The sequence below is a fragment of the Hemicordylus capensis genome, chromosome 3 (assembly GCF_027244095.1).
Source record: "Hemicordylus capensis ecotype Gifberg chromosome 3, rHemCap1.1.pri, whole genome shotgun sequence".
NCBI lineage: Eukaryota > Metazoa > Chordata > Lepidosauria > Squamata > Cordylidae > Hemicordylus > Hemicordylus capensis.
This window is the reverse complement of record NC_069659.1, coordinates 99472626-99489051: the sequence shown is the minus strand read 5'-3', so window position 1 is coordinate 99489051 and position 16426 is coordinate 99472626. Positions and strand designations below refer to the sequence as shown.

General features: G+C 43.6%; 1 long non-coding RNA gene across 1 annotated transcript in view; it reads right to left on the bottom strand.

Annotated features, from left to right (window-relative positions):
• The window catches only part of LOC128349003 (uncharacterized), a 41978-nt gene extending 27012 nt beyond the window's left edge, over positions 1-14966 (bottom strand). Inside the window, exon 1 of the long non-coding RNA XR_008318482.1 lies at positions 14856-14966. This is a non-coding gene — a long non-coding RNA (uncharacterized LOC128349003). The remainder of the gene's footprint in view (positions 1-14855) is intronic.
• Positions 14967-16426: the final 1460 nt, after the last annotated feature.

Here is a 16426-nt window from a genome sequence, read left to right as displayed (position 1 = left end):
GACCATAATAGCCAGAGTTTCAACACCCTCTAGTGTAACAAGGAAAAAGCAAATACTGATGGCTATCCTGATCGTTCTCTCAGTCATTCTGGTTCATGGGGATCAGCAGAAAAGTATAAGAAGAGGTCACGTGTGAACTGATGTTGTTCTTTAAAGGCCCCACTGGCTAGGTGGATAAGCTCTCTACTTATTCAGAATGGGATTAAACCTGGGCTGAAAGAGTCAGGAAAGAGCTTGCATTTCCTTTAGCAACCGCTTGTAAGGCTCTCCCATGTACTGCTAAATGTTCTTCAACAGTTAAAATGATATTTTAGAGTTCCCAGTTAGTCAATCATGCCAGTGTCAGACCTAAGAGGGAAAATTCTGTTGTGTCTTCCATGCAGAGGGGGATGAAAAACACTTCTGGCAGTGCTTCTTATACTGGATGTAACACTTGAAGCCACTTAGTATATTTATTACCACAGTTATATACTGGTCTCCATGACTATCCTGTCTGTTGCTAGGATAGCATAGTGCTGGCATGGAGAAACTTTGTCCTGTCGTCTTAGGTGGGGACTGTCTAAAATTTAAATTACTCTAGAGTCTACTAAATAGACACTAAATTATCTCTTTGATACATGCGCCTCATCGCTTGACATTAAATTCTACGTTGCTGTAATTTCATGCAGCTGAGGTGAGATATCATTTCCTACAAAACTCTTATTGGAAACTGAGAAAGGCTCTTAAGTTTATATATGCTGCATGTTCCCAATAAAATGCTATTTAGCACTTAAAAATAGATTTAGAATTGCCAGTTAGTCAGTCATGCTAGTTGTAACTTTATTCAATGTTGTGGCTGTAATCACTTCTGCAAGGTCTTGACATATTTTATAATTGAACTGCCAGCTTTGCACTAAGCTGCAATTCATTCTCACATAAGTGTGACTTGTTAGCCAAATTATGTTGATTTCCTCTGATGTAGCTGGATAGAAGGTTATAGTCTTTTGCCTAAAAATAAGATTATAGTACAATGGCAGAGTATTAACATGTTAAAAGACTGTTTATTATTTTCTGAATTATATCACAGCTATACTTCATTTATCTTTCCCATTTGCTGCTGGAAGCATTCAGTTTATGTATATGTGCTCCCTTTTGTACTGGTGTGCAATTATTATGATTAATTATAATTATGGTTACTATTATTATTACATCATTGTTATGCACTAGAGCAGGCTTCCCCAAACTGCGGCCCTCCAGATGTTGCTGAACTACAACTTCCAGCATCCCTAGACACAATTTTTTGTGGCTGGGTATGCTGGAAGTTGTAGTTAAGCAACATCTGTAGGGCCGCAGTTTGGGGATGCCTGCACTAGAGACTTCAGTCTGTGGGCCCACACTATGTTGCAGTGTACTGGATCTCACTGAGCATCTATGTGCTATTAGACTGTGGTCCCAATGGACCTTACTGAGCAGCTATGTGCTATTAGGATATGGTCCCCATGAAGCTCACTGAGCACCTATATTTATTTATTTATCAGATTTGTACACCGCCCCACACTTTCATCTCTGGGCGGTTTATAGCAGTTCACAGTCTATATGCTATTAGACTGTGGTCCTAATGGACCTTACTGAGCACCTATTAGGTAGGGATGTGCAGGAAACGGCATTTGTGTTCCATTTCAAGCTCAGAATGGAACACAAATGCCAGGAATATTCCTTTGGAACAATGGGTCAAGCTGTTTGTTCTGAAGGAACAAGCTTGAAACCTTCGAAATGTTCTGATCACCATTTTGGACTAAAAAATGGCGCTCTGGTCTCTGTGCATGCTTGGCAGCCATTTGCATGGTGGTGCTGACCATGCAAATAGCTGCTGCATATGCGCAGAGGCCAAAAGAGTGCCATATTGGAGTCGGCGATGGGTACAAAATGGCAATCGGAAGGTTCCAATTTGGAACACGGTCATTTCATTCTGAACTCAGAACAGGCCCTTCATTTGAAGGGTGTTCTGTTCCAAGCTTGGAACACTTGAAATGGTCCATTTTGAATCTCAGCGTTCTGAGCTCCAGAACGTTCTGCACAGATGCAGGGAAACCAATGAATGGCCAGTTCACAGTTTCTCTTGTTGGCTGAAGATACTAGGGTTAGAAGAAAAGATGGGGTGCATGAAACTGGGGTGTGAGAAATGCTGCAGTATTGGAGAGTATTGGAGAGTATTGCAGTATTGGAGAGGGTGAAGTCGTGCCTTCTGAACCTTCCCTCTAATGATCTTCTACTCAAGGTCTTATACTCCTCCTGTCCTTTGATGGTCTTGGGGAGGCGGGATCAATCCTCACATCCGACAAGGGCGTAATTATGCCATCTCCGATGCCATCCTTCTGAGTTCTAATCTCAGAAAATGTAATTTTTTCACCCTCTGGTCTCATCATCACAAATGGTTTCACATTATAGCCCTTATCTCCTGCTCCCTATAGCTTGGTACAGGAAGTTTCAGATGAGTTATTGCCATCCTCTCCCTTGCTGTAGTCTTTGGCCTTGATTGATAAGCATTAGTCATTAAACAACTATTGCTTTTCATCCTGGCCCTTTGGCCATCAAGTCTTTTATTGACACATCAGGGTGGGGATTTAGGAGGGGAAGGAGAGGAGGGTAAGGTAGCAACTAGGCTATTTTCCCATATAGGAAAATTAGGACCTATTAGGATGGTCCGTCCGAAAAGGCTGCTGGACCCAGTGGGATTTCAAAAGGTCTTGGAGGATTTTGACGTTGATGCGGCCGGTGATTCTGTCGATGCCCTCGTGGGAACCTGGAACAGGGAACTCAACAGGGCAGTAGACACGATTGCTCCCAAGCATCCCTTCTGACCTGCTGCAAAAAGGGCCCCTTGGTATACTGATTAGCTGCGGGGGCTGAAGCGGTTGGGTAGGTGACTAGAGCGCAAGTGGAGGAGAACTCGGTTCGAATCTGACAGGATTCAGCATGTGACCCATTTGAAGGCTTATGCGGTGGCAGTGCGCGCAGTGAAAAAGATATTCTGGTCTGTGCGCATTGCGGCTGCAGGTTCACGCTCGGCGGAGCTATCCCGGGTTGTGAGGAGTTTGGTTTTTGCTCCTTCTTCTTCCAGTCGGTCCCTGGGGTTGCTCTGCTGTGATGCCTTTAATGGGTTCTTTGCGAATAAGATCTCCTGTATTCGGGCTGACTTGGACTCCACTATTCCTGCAAGGTCTATGGAGGAGGTGTCCAGCAACCCCTCTTGCAGTTTTAGATTGGATCAGTTTCAATCTGTGACTCCTGAGGATGTAGACAAGCTGCTTGGGGCGGTGTGGCCTACCACCTGTTCTCTGGATCCTTGCCCGACTTGGCTGCTTCTATCCAGCAGGGAGATTGTTGGAGGTGGCCTAGTTAAAATCATAAATGCATCGCTGAGGGAGGGTAGGGTGCCCCCTGCCTAAAGGAGGCAATGGTTAGACCACTTTAAAAGAAGCCTTCCCTGGACCCCTTAGCGATGGATAGCTACAGGCCAATCTCCAATCTCCCTTGGTTGGGCAAGGTGATTGAGAGGGTGGTGGCCGACCAGCTCCAGGCAGTCTTGGAGGAAACTGATTATCTAGACCCATTTCAAACTGGCTTTAGAGCTGGCTATGGGGTTGAGACAGCCTTGGTCGGCCTGATAGATGATCTTTACCAGGGAATCGACAGAAGGAGTGTGACTCTGCTGCTTCTTCTGGATCTCTCAGCGGCGTTCGATACCATCGACCATGGTATCCTTCTGGATCGCCTGGGGGAGTTGGGAATAGGGGGCACTGCTTTGCAGTGGTTCCATTCCTATCTCTCGGGTAGATTCCAGATGGTGGACAGTCGCTCCTCAAAACGGGAGCTGTTATATGGAGTCCCTCAGGGCTCCATTCTGTCACCAATGCTTTTTAACATCTACATGAAACCACTGGGTGAGGTCATCAGGAGGTTTGGTGCTGGGTGTTATCAGTATGCTGATGACACCCAAATCTACTTCTCCTTTTCATCTTCAGGTAATGGCACTCATTCTCTAAATGCCTGCCTGAAGGCAGTAATGGGCTGGATGAGGGATAACAAATTGAAGCTGAATCCAAGCAAGACGGAGGTGCTCATTGTGGGGGCTCAGAATCTGAGGGGCAAGTTAGATCTTCCTGTGCTGGATGGGGTTACACTCCCCCAGAAGGAGCAGGTGCGCAGTTTGGGAGTAATCCTGGACCCAGGCCTAACCCTGGTATCTCAGGTGGAGGCCATGGCCAGGAATGCTTTCTATCAGCTTCGGCTGATTCGACAGCTGCGCCCATTCCTCGAAGAGGATGACCTCAGAACAGTGGTGCATCAGCTGGTAACCTCCCGGCTTGACTATTGCAATGCGCTCTACGTGGGGCTGCCTTTGTACGTAGTCTGGAAACTTCAGTTAGTTCAGAATGCGGCAGCCAGGTTGGTCTCTGGGGCAACCCGGGGAGACCATACGATGCCTGTTTTGAAACAGCTACACTGGCTGCCGACATAGCAATAGCAATAGCACTTACATTTATATACCGCTCTATAGCCGGAGCTCTCTAAGCGGTTTACAATGATTTAGCATATTGCCCCCAACATTCTGGGTACTCATTTTACCGACCTCGGAAGGATGGAAGGCTGAGTCAAACTTGAGCCCCTGGTCAGGATCGAACTTGTAACCGTCTGGTTACAGGGCGGCAGTTTTACCACTGCGCCACCAGGGGCTCTTGATATGTTTCCGGGCAAAATACAAAGTGCTGGTTATTACCTTTAAAGCCCTGAACGGCTTGGGTCCGAGATATCTTAGAGAGCGCCTTCTTTTACATGACCCCACCGCACGTTAAGGTCATCTGGGGAGGTCCGTCTCCAGTTACCACTGGTTCGTTTGGTGGCGACTCAGAGGCGGGCCTTCTCTGTGGCTGCTCCTGGACTGTGGAATGCACTCCCGGCAGAAATTCGTAATCTTAATTCTTTGCTGTCCTTCAAGAGAGCCCTTAAAACCTGTCTGTTTGGCCTGGCCTTTCAGGGTTTTTAATTTAGTTTTGACTGTTTTAATCTTAACCTGGTTTTCAGGGTTTTAATTGTTTTGATAGTTTAATTGTTTTTTAAGATGTTTTTAAATTTGATGTTTATATTTGTATTTCTTTTTAATTGTTTTTAATGATTTCTGTTTTTTAATTGTAAACCGCCCTGAGCCAGCTTGGAAGGGCGGTATAAAAATTGAATAAATAAATAAATAATAAATAATAAAATAATCTAGGGTGAATAGCCAAGCACCTAGAGCAATGATACAGCAACATATATCAGAAACATACAAGTTACATATTTGTGCTCAACTCCTCCTAAACTATGGCTCTAATACATAAATGTAGCTAACATGGGACTTGGGATTCTACTCTTCTAGCTTTCAGTGCTGTGGTTACAATCAGCAAGGCCACTCATGAATCTTTCAGCAAGTTTGGCATTCAGTATCCTTGGTGCAATTTCTTCTCTCACAGCTGCTGGTGTAAACAATGCCTGCATCCAAACTGAACATCAGTAAATGAAAGTTATCACTGTAAAAATGGCCATAAGGACTGGGGTGCATGTAATACCATTACTGTCCATGGCACTTGGCAAGGTATAAGAAGACAGATCACAGTGGCAGGGGGTTTACAAGAGTGGGGAGAAAACAGAACTGAGGCAAGGGAATTGAGGTAGGAATAAATAAGGAATATGTATTTATTTCAGCTGCAGGTACTGAGTTTTGGTTACAGAACCAAAGGCTTCATGGAAATGGTGCAGTTTGAGGAAAGATTTAAAGACTAAGAGCAACAGTGGAGGGGCAAGATATAAATATTAGGGATGTGCATGAATGTTTCAGTGGGGCAGGGTACCTTTAAGCATGAGTAAAGCAGGTTCTTACTGGAGGTGCCAAAATGATTTGTGCACATCCCTAATTAATATCTGGAATAATAATAATAAAGAAGTAAGAGGAGTGAATTTGAACTAAGACCTAAGATCCAAGAACTCCAACCCTAGTCCATTCACCTCTAGATATCCAATCAGATCCTGGTTATCTCTCTTGGTGTTGAACTACAGCAGTTTGACCAAGATTGCTAGGGAAATCTGCATTCTCACAGCCAGCTCTGTAGGGCTGCATAATCCTGATTAACTCTTTGACTAGGATTGCTGTGATTGTGAGAATAGTTAATTCTCAGTAGTTAATTCTGTTGAAATTTTTAGGATTTCCTTGTAAGTAAATACAGTATGTGTAGGATTGTTATTCTGAAGTAAATTTAATGTGTAAAGAAGCTGTAATTTTGCAGAGAGATTGAGAATTGACTAACAGTGAAAGGGATTTCACTGGTTGCTATTTTCTGTTTGACTGTAAAGTTGTCAAATTGAATATTGATACTCATGTCATATCCCCGGCACATGTGGGAGTCAATTTTTTTAACGTTTATTTAATAACTTGGTGGACACCTTAGCAATTTCTTATTTGCCCCAGATCACTTACTAGCAGAGATAGTAGCATGGTCCCAGTTGCTCCCAGGGAAATAAAAAGAAATGATAAATTAAATCATAAAGTTTCAGGGATTTTATCCTTGTCAAGATATATAAAGGTGGTCTGGTACAGTCCGTTTAGCCAGGCTTTTCACAGAGTTTAGGGAACTCTGTTCCCTAAAGGAAGGGAAATTGGCATTATTACTTCTTACAAAAGAAGATGGATATTAATCTCCCATTATCACTTCATTAGCCTTACCTAATTACCCTATAGTGCTGTTTTATACGGATACTTTTCCAAAAGAAAACAAAACAAGATAGGGCTACCTATCAGTTTCTACTCCCTACTGGATTTCTGCAAAGTATCATTCTGACTGGGTCTGAACTGCTTCAGGGAAACAAGTATCTGGCCTCTCTCAGGGTATGCTTTAAAAACACACACACACACACACACACACACAAACATTAACATACGGTTTTAACAGTAGCTTAAGCCAAGAAAATGAATGTCATTTTGTCAATGAATAACTAGCTTGATGGAACATAGTTCTTCATGTCATCTCACTCTTTCTGCAAAGAATATATATATTCAAAGCAAAGAATATATATATTCTTAGGAATTTTCTTACAAAGCTTTATAACATTAGAAGCACAGTTCGCTGGAAGCTAACCCATAGCAGAAATGTTTGATTTAGGGAACTCTCTTTTTAGACTGCTATACATTAAAAATGAGTCTGTTCTGCAATTTTTAGAACATCCATCCTGGATTCCATTAGCTATTTTTTCCAGGATATATAACAAAGGGAGACACGGCTCTTTAAAATGTGTGAGCTATTACAGTAAATCATTATGTTTACAGTTTATAAACACCAAAGTTCCATGTGGCTAAGCATCTTTGGCAGTACAAGGTTTTATAATAAACATATTTAGAGACTTTCAAAGATTTAAAAAAAGATGGAATACATACCTAAACTTGCAGTTATTGGAACCAAATCCCTGTTCTCTTACAGGCTCATTAAAACATTTTATTTTGGAAGAAACTATTTGTACTGTTTTCTTTTTAAAATGGTGCATCTCAAAACCTGGGGGATTGGGAGCATAAAAGCTCAAGTTTGTGAGTTAGTGTAAATTGAATTGTATTGCAAATAAGTAATTTATTACTGGAAAAAGTGAAATTCCTTTATCTTTTTTCCCCCTGGAAATATGTCCCACTAAGAACATTTGCGCTCATAGAAATGGCAATGGGCTAATATGTGAAGTTCTGATGGGGTAGAAGGAGTTTTGTGGAATTTTTTTGGTACAAATCCTATGATACTCTTGTATAGTGTTCACACTCTTACCCAGTAGATTGGGAGCATCAGGGACGGAACTCTAATAGTATGGAGGGGTTCAAAGAACTCAAGGCACCATATATTTGGGAAGCACTGAGTGTCCAGGAGGAGCTGCTGAGCTCTCCCCTATGGCTGGCTGGAGCTCCTGCTGCTGCCGCCACCGCTGCTGCCAGCCACTGCTACCCGCTGCCTCCTTTGGCTGCTCGCCTGGATTCCAGGCCCATCCTCCTTCCATCAGCCAGGCACACAGATGCTTCTGATGGACCAATGGAATGAAGCTGGGCTTGGGAGCCAGGTAGCAGGAGGCGGTAGCAGCAGTGGTGACGGTGGTGGTGCCAGCTGGGCAGGTGGCCGACTGGAGGAGGAGGCAAGTGTCTGTGGGGAGGAAATGAGTAGGGAGTGCGCATGCACGTGAGCGTGAACACAGGCCCACTTCCCTCGCTATGCCCTTGGGTGACTCTTAGTTTGATGCCATTGATTCCTGTGGTAAATCAAGGATGGGCAGAAGGTAGATGGGGAATCTGCTAGGGTAGAAACTAGATGGGAATCTGCTAGTAGATCTTTGTGTGATCTGCAGTAGATCAGCAAGGGTTTCTGACTCCCTATAGTCAGAGCAACTAAAATTATATCAGCAAGTCAAATTGCAGATTAAAAAAGGTCTCTGTTGACCTTGGCTAATTACTTCCTTGTCAGCCTTCATATTTCTTACTATGAAACAAGAGTACTGTTGGCGAGTTTTACAGTTTTGTGTTACAAACCATGATTTGCAGTGATGTAAATTTGTATTTGTACATGTGAGTTATTCCAGTGTATAGCTTATGAGATGCAGTAGTTAATTGGCTCCATCCCTGAACCCTATTTTGTACCTGGCTCCAGTTGGTAGATCTCGGGATTCTAGTAAAAATACAAAGTTGATCTTGCAACAAAGAGGTTGTTTTTAATGGTCTTCCCATGATAAGCATATTGTGTATGTAGGTACATAGGATGCTGACTTATATGGAGTGTGTCAGGTAGGAATATGAGAGCCAGCTTGTATCGAGCCAGGATTGCCATTGAGCCAGCCCGGTTCGGGCAGTCCGAGGTCAAACCAGCCCAGCCCCCAAAGGGGGGTGCCAGTCTGAGTTTGAACCAGAGCACATCTGGTTCATGGAACTGGATTGCGGGCTGGCTTGGGGGGTATACTTGTATAGGGGGACCTGGCTAGGATTCCCCTTTACAAGCATAGGGGGTTTCCTAGCCTAAAAAGCCTTTCTTTTAACTTTAAAGCAGGGGGTGGGTGGGACTCAGCAAAATTCTTAACTGTTACTTTTAAAATGAAGCCCTGCTGGCAGCGGGCATAGACTTTCCAGCCACAGAAGTGTAGGGCTTCATTTTAATTTTAAAATAAACATTAAACATTTCCCCTGCTGGCGGGGCAGTTGGAAGAGCTCGCACTGATGCTTCCTGAGTACCCGCCATTACAGTAGCCACCCCCGCTATTGGTGGGGCTTTATTTTGAAGGTGAAAGTTAAACATTTTGCCACCCCTCACCACTGCTTTAAAGATGAAATAAAGCCTTTTTAGGCTAGGAAATCCCATGTGCTTGTAAAGGGGAATCCTAGCTGGATTCCCCTTTACACGTATGCCTCCCCCCACCACGCTGGACCAGAACTGGCCAGGCTTGATTGAGCCCCAGCCTGAGCCACCTAGGGTGGCTTGAATCCGGTATGGATTCGAGCTGAACCAGGCTAAAGTCTGGCTCACACATCCCTATTACATGAATTTGGGAAAGCCTATCCATGGATGAGGAATGCTACAAAGCTTTGGGCTATGTAGCTACTATTTCTCATGATGTTGAGATTATCTGCTTAAAGGTATATGATTGATTGATTGATTGATTGATTAAATGCCGTCAAGTTGGTGTTGACTCTTAGCGACCATATAGATAGATTCTCTCCAGGATGATCTGTCTTCAACTTGGCCTTTAAGGTCTATCAGTGGTGCATTCATTGCTGTCATATTCGAGTCCATCCACCTTGCTGCTGGACGTCCTCTTCTTCTCTTTCCTTCAACTTTCCCAGCATTATGGACTTCTCAAGGGAGCTGGGTCTTCACATAATGTGTCCAAAGTATGATAGTTTGAGCCTGGTCATTTGTGCCTTGAGTGAAAATTCTGGATTGATTTGTTCTATGATCCATTTGTTTGTTTTCCTGGCTTTCCATGGTATCCTCAAAAGTCTTCTCCAGCAACAGAGTTCAAAAGCGTCAATACTTTTTCTATCTTGCTTCTTCAAAGTCCAGCTTTCACATCCATAGAGTATCACTGGAAAAACCATTGTCTGGATAATTCTAATCTTTGTAGGTATAGACACGTCACGGCATCTAAATCTCCTTTCCAAGTCTAAAGATATATAGTTCCTATATATTTCTCCTCTTTGTTCATGATCATAGCTACTTGTGTATAGTAATAGTGTAAACTATTCATTATTTGCCATGTATTTGTGTACATGTATCTGGCAAAGAAGAGATAGTGCCTCATCTGTATGAACAGCCACCCTCCCGACCTTCCTGTGAAAATCTTTCTCAGTTTCCAGAATGGGAGAACTACAGATTTTTTTCAGCAACTAAGTCAATATTTCTGCACTGCCTTACTTTGAAAGGATAAGTAGTCAAGAGTTTCATCAATATAATTCAATTGTTTTACACAGCAAATGCCTTATCCTCCAACACATCTTAATTGCAAATACTTCTATCCTCTAGAGTTATGGCATACCTAGCTACCAGTTCTGGGTACCATAGCTGAGTCATCTAAATGATCCCTAAAAGATTAACATTGTATTACAGAACAGCTATAATATATTTGATGAAAAACATGTTCAATGAAATGCTAAACAATTATTTATATTATATGATAGATAGATAGATAGATAGATAGATAGATAGATAGATAGAATAAAAATTCTCTCTCTTCTTGATCATGTTGATCACTCTGGGTTTGCAGATTCCAAGGCACAATGTTGCCAGAGCCAGCCCTAGGGTTTTTGGTGCCCTAGGCAAAGTTTGATTCTCCTGCCCCCACCACCCGCCAAGAAGTGCAGAGCTCCGGCTTTAATTAGACCCTTGTAGACTGCTTATTCACCAAGTCGAATGACCAGGCCATGCAAATGACCAGCCTGCAGTGGTCTGGGGATACAGTGGGAGAAGGAAAACAGTTGAGGAGCTCAGAATCTGCTTGAAGCCTGTCTATTCCTCTATTGCTGCTGCCTCTCTCTTCTCAGCAGTGCAGGCCTTCCGACCTTCAGAGCTAACTCTCTGTCTCCCTAAGAGGCAGTTTTTAAGGGTGCTGCGAGGAGCTTCCCTCTGCAACCAACTAGGACCATCTGCAGCCAAGGCAACCATTATGTGCACCACTTATTTCCTGTTTGGGGTCTGAGCACTTGACAGACCAGGGTAGAAGGTCCTGCCTGAGCAGCTGCAGCAGTAACAGAGCCAAGTAAGGCAGGGAGGGGGTGTGGACAGAGTGTGTTGCGTGGGGAGGAGGAGGAAAGCAAGCCCTGCCCACTCAACTTCTGTCCAGGGATCTGGGGCACCCACCCCAAGAATTGGTGTCCTAGGTAACTGCTTAGGTCTGCCTAGTGGACAGGTCGGCCCTAACTGTTGCCCTTCAGAACCAGACATCAGATGCTTGGTGTCAGAGCACATGCTGCAGGAAATGGAATCTTGCTACAGTTACTGTCTTTTCCAGTGTTCCCTATAACAGGGATTCCCAGATGTTGTTGACTACAATTCCCATCAACCCTAGCCAAAGACCACTGCAGCTGGGGATGATGGGACTTGTAGTCAACATCTGGGAATCCCTGTTACAGGGAATACTGGTCTTTAGCAAACAGCTTGAGAAGGCCTTGAATTGCAAAATGATAGACTAGTTTGCTTAGGGAGGTGCTTAGCTTTGGTGGTTTCCTCCTGGCAGGAATCATGCTTGGAGCTGAGGGTGCTTCTGAGTAATTAAAATACATTGAGGTGGATGGCGAGCCATACAGCCACCTGTAGGAGCCAGTTGCATGTCCCTTCAAGATGGCGTCTAGTGTTCTGGAACTAGAGGGACACTTGTGAGAGGGAGCAGCTCTCTCATGCATTAGAATGTCCATGATGGCAAGGGACAGAGGAGCCGCAGCGTTTCCTTCAAGCACTCTCCACAAGGAAGAACATGCTCCAGCTCTCATTTCCACTGTATTTCCTTCCCTCCAAGCATTTCCACTTCTTAGCCCTTTACTCACTACTATTGAGAGGAAGCCAGAACAAATGTGTTTAGTGGTTTTTTACACCCACCCTTCAAGTGCGAGAGGCAAATCTCTAGTTATTAATATAAAGATCTTGAAGATCAAATATTTTCTCATTGTAGGAGAACAAGCCACAGAGGAAAAGTAAGAAACTGGATAGAGCTAGTGGGTGCACATACTCTGCTGTTGAATATTCAGAGTGCTGGCAAATATTTATTCCAGCTTTAGCCACACATTACTACTGCTCTGCCAAGTCATAATGGAGGTGGGTCATTATTTGCTTTTTGATTATTATTTTTTCTTTTGCTTGGTGCAGATGGTTAATTTTTTGTGGGGGGGGAAGGCATTTTTAAAAATAGCGCTTTTACTCTGTTGCTTAAACTGAACAAATCAACCTTTTGTGATATATTCCTTCCAGCACATAGCTCTAGCAAAGTATATGCTACTTTGCAATGACCATTATATCATACTTATTAAACTATTCATTAAATTAAACCAATAATGCTGTGTTTTTATATAGATATAGAAAGCAGGCTCAGAAGTGAGATGTTTGTTTTGGACAGTTTTCAAGATATGGCTATTGCTTATATTATGCATTGTCTCAGGGCAATGGAAGTAGAAAATGTAACTTGGCAATGAACTATTTAAAATATATGCCATGTGTACTACACTCTCCATCTCAAGTGTCACAGCTGAAATGTAGGGAGTAGATTTTAAAAATCCAATGGGAACAGATCAAATATAAGGAAAAATAAAACAAAAATGACATGAATTGCTATAGGTAAGTGTTAAATGGGTTGGCTTTTTAACTTTTATTTTTATTTTGAGGCTCAGGCAATTCAGGGCTTTTGATTATGGACTTCAGGGCACAATAAGGGAAAGAGATTGACAGCCCAATCCTAGCATGTTTACTTGGAAGTCAGCAGTGATTCAATGTTGATGGCAAGTACCAATTTTAAATGTTCTCTACTTGAGGCAGAAGGCAGAGAAGAGTTGTTCCTCTCTCAGTTTGGCGTACTTCTTATTCTGCAAAGCTGGGAGAGAATTGAATATGTATTCAGTAATTCTGTCATTTCAAACCACATTTCCAGGGAGTGTGTGTGTGTGTGTGTGTGTAGCCATGGCAATGAAACCGGCCAAGTCTGTAGTGCAGATAAGCCCAATCAGGGCCAGCCTTTCCATGAGGCCAGATGAGGCCTCATGCCTGCCACTCCTTGAGTGGCAGGCAGAGGCGTAACTAGGGAAAATAGCGCCTAGGGCAAGCACTGAAATTGCGCCCCTGTCCAAACAGGAATGATGGGACTTGTAGTCAACAATATCTGGAAATCCCTGTTAAAAGGAACACTGTACCATCTAGACATGGTTGTTGATCAAAACCTGAAAACATGAGCCATCTCTGTAAAAGACTTAGAACAACAGTCAGGAGTTATGCGAGGATTCCAAGTGTCATCTTCTCTGTCTCATCTCATTCTTTTTAAAAAACATGACTTTGTCCTAGAGGATCACCTGCCCAAATAGCCACTAGCAAAATAGGGGAAGAAGAAGGTGGTGGGAGGAGGGGGGTCTATAAACCAGTGAATGATTCCTGCCAGCCTTTGTCTTATGATGACTGTTGGCTCATGATGGGGTATATGTGCATTCACCACACCAGTGCTTACTTTGACACCAAGAGGGAGGAGGATACATTAGTTTGCCACACTAGACAGAGGCATTTGCAACAGGAGCAGACAGCCAAGTTCTGCCAGGGCCAAAACCAGCCCCTGCCAGACTAAGAAATCATTGTAATTTGCCCCTTCCTGTCACAAGCAGTGTGCTGTTCTTTTATTATTGACTCTAACTCTCAGATATCCCAGTCATGGATGGAAAATTCAGGGTCAATTTACAAAAGACACATTTTCTACATGGAAGTTTCTTCTGTGCAGGTGTTGTGCAGAAACCCATGTGTAGTGTCCGCCAGGGGCATAGCAAGGTTGGAATGGGCCAAGATGAGATTTTAAAATGGGCCCCCAGCCCCCCAAAGTCCAGGGCCTCCACACACCCCAGGCCCCCAAGGATTTAAGTCTGATATTTCAAAATAAGTATGCTGCCTGGAAATACATTTCACTGAATACACACATGCACACTTCACAGTATATAGTGATATACATTGAGTACTATATATTTGTGCTACTTTTAATGCCTAGAACACACTAGCAACACTAATTATTAAAATGGACCCTTCGCTGCAGATTAGCAAAGGAGACTTTCAACCATGCAGGGTGAGCCTATGTTTGTTTTCTCAGAATTCTGAACAAAGTCAGTAAAGTTTGATTCCAGGAGGTTTTTCACACGAGGCTTTTAAAGCCCTTTAAGACACATCTCCTCTGGAATGGAGGTGCTGCATTCACATGTTGGCCAGATTTACCCTGAAGTCCCTGCAAGTTATTGGAGAGCAGTTCACACACAAGAAAAATAAAATAAAATAAAAGCACAACACATGCTTCACAGTTCTTACTCAGACCTTCTGTTTTGCAAAACAACTTGAATATAAGTGCATTTATGAATGAATGAATGAATGAATAAATGAATAAATATTTGTTCCAGAAGTTTTTGTAATTTTCTGACATGAAACAAGCCACTTATAGGCCTTTTAAGATAGTTTTTGTTTTTAAAGCCAGCACATTTTTCAGTCTGTTTTAAATTAAATATCCAGAGACTTCTCAGTCTCGCCCCACCCCCCCATATCAAAGCCCTATGGCAAGCAGATCCTTATATTGGGGGGAGGGGGGGGTAACCACAAAAAGCCTACCCGGCAAAGGCTGTACTGGATGGTTTGGGCAGTGGGTCTCCTGCAGGGAACTCTGCTAGCCTCCTTCCTGGCTTCCTGCCTCCCTTCGGGCCTGCCGAGTTCAGGCTTCAGGGAGGCCTACTCGGAGGCCTCTCTGGAAGCCCCGCCCACCCGCCGATCAGCTGAGAGGCGGGGAGAGAAGAGCTCTGCAGTTTGCAGGCTGCTCCGATCCTAGGCTGGAGCTGGAGGCAAGTGGCTGAGGGGCCCTGAGGCTGGGCAAGTGGGCAATGGGGTGGGGGTGGCAGGAACTGGTGTGGTGCCCCCACCTCAGTGGCGCTTAGGGCACGTGCCCTGCCTGCCCCCCCCCAGTTCCGCCTATGGTAGCAGGTGAAGCAAATGCCTCCACCCCTCCCCTTGCCCTTGTGGGCACCATCTCAGTTGCCTACTCTCCTGATGCCCCACCATGGATCCCTTAGTTCTCCTGCCTGCATTCCTCTAGCAGCTGCCTTCAGGTAAGCTGCCGCTGCCTGGGTAAGGGGAATGAAAGAATAGCAAGGTGAATGTGCCAAGGGTTGGGGATGGGAGTGAGGGAAGAGCTCTGCACTCTTCGCACTGCAGGGTGGAGTGGGAGTGGGAGTGGAAGTGACATGTTCTGCATGCTTCTGGGGGAGGAGGTGGGTTAGCACCTTGCTGCACCATCTCAGGCACCAGGGAAGTTTGGGCTGGCTCTGAGTCCAGTGTACACTTGGCAGGGAGGGATCACAGGGCACAGTTCCCCATTGCACGTACCCAGGATATACATGTGGTGAAATGTGTTTATTTATCTAACATATATGCACTGCACCCACAAATCTGGAAACATTCCTTCAAACCAGAGGAAGGGAAGAAGGCCTATATAGGCAGATCCATGCAGAGGACAGCAAGCGATAACCTCCCAATATATACTAGGAACAATGCAGCAGATGTAAACCATTAAACCTTTGTGGACAAATTCATATACTCATATTTTTGTGAATAAAATCTGCAGACGAGTATAACTCGCAGCTGAGCATTGCTTGTGTAAAAAAACTTGTGTATTGCCCATACCTATATATCACCTGCATCTGGAAGCACCTGCATTAATTTAACTTCTTCATCAGAAGTTTAAAGGATCTACTGTACTTTGATTTACATTTTATTTTTATTTTTATTTTGCTGTACAATAAAGGGATATTTCTACAATAAAGGGATATAACTTTAAAATTGCTCCTTGTAATGATGATGATGATGATAATGATGATGACTGACTACAAACAAAAGCATGACAAGGTAGCAGGGATGATACACTGGAACAGCTGCAAAAAATACAAGCTACCTGTAGCCAAACATTGGTGGGACCATAAAATTGAAAAAGTTGTAGAAAATGAAGATGTAAAAATATTATGGGACTTCCGACTACAAACAGACAAACATCTGCCACACAATACACCAGATATAACTGTAGTCGAGAAGAAAGAAAAACAAGTTAAAATAATCGACATAGCAATGCCAAGAGATAGCAGAATAGAAGAAAAAGAAATAGAAAAAATCACCAAATACAAAGATCTACAAAT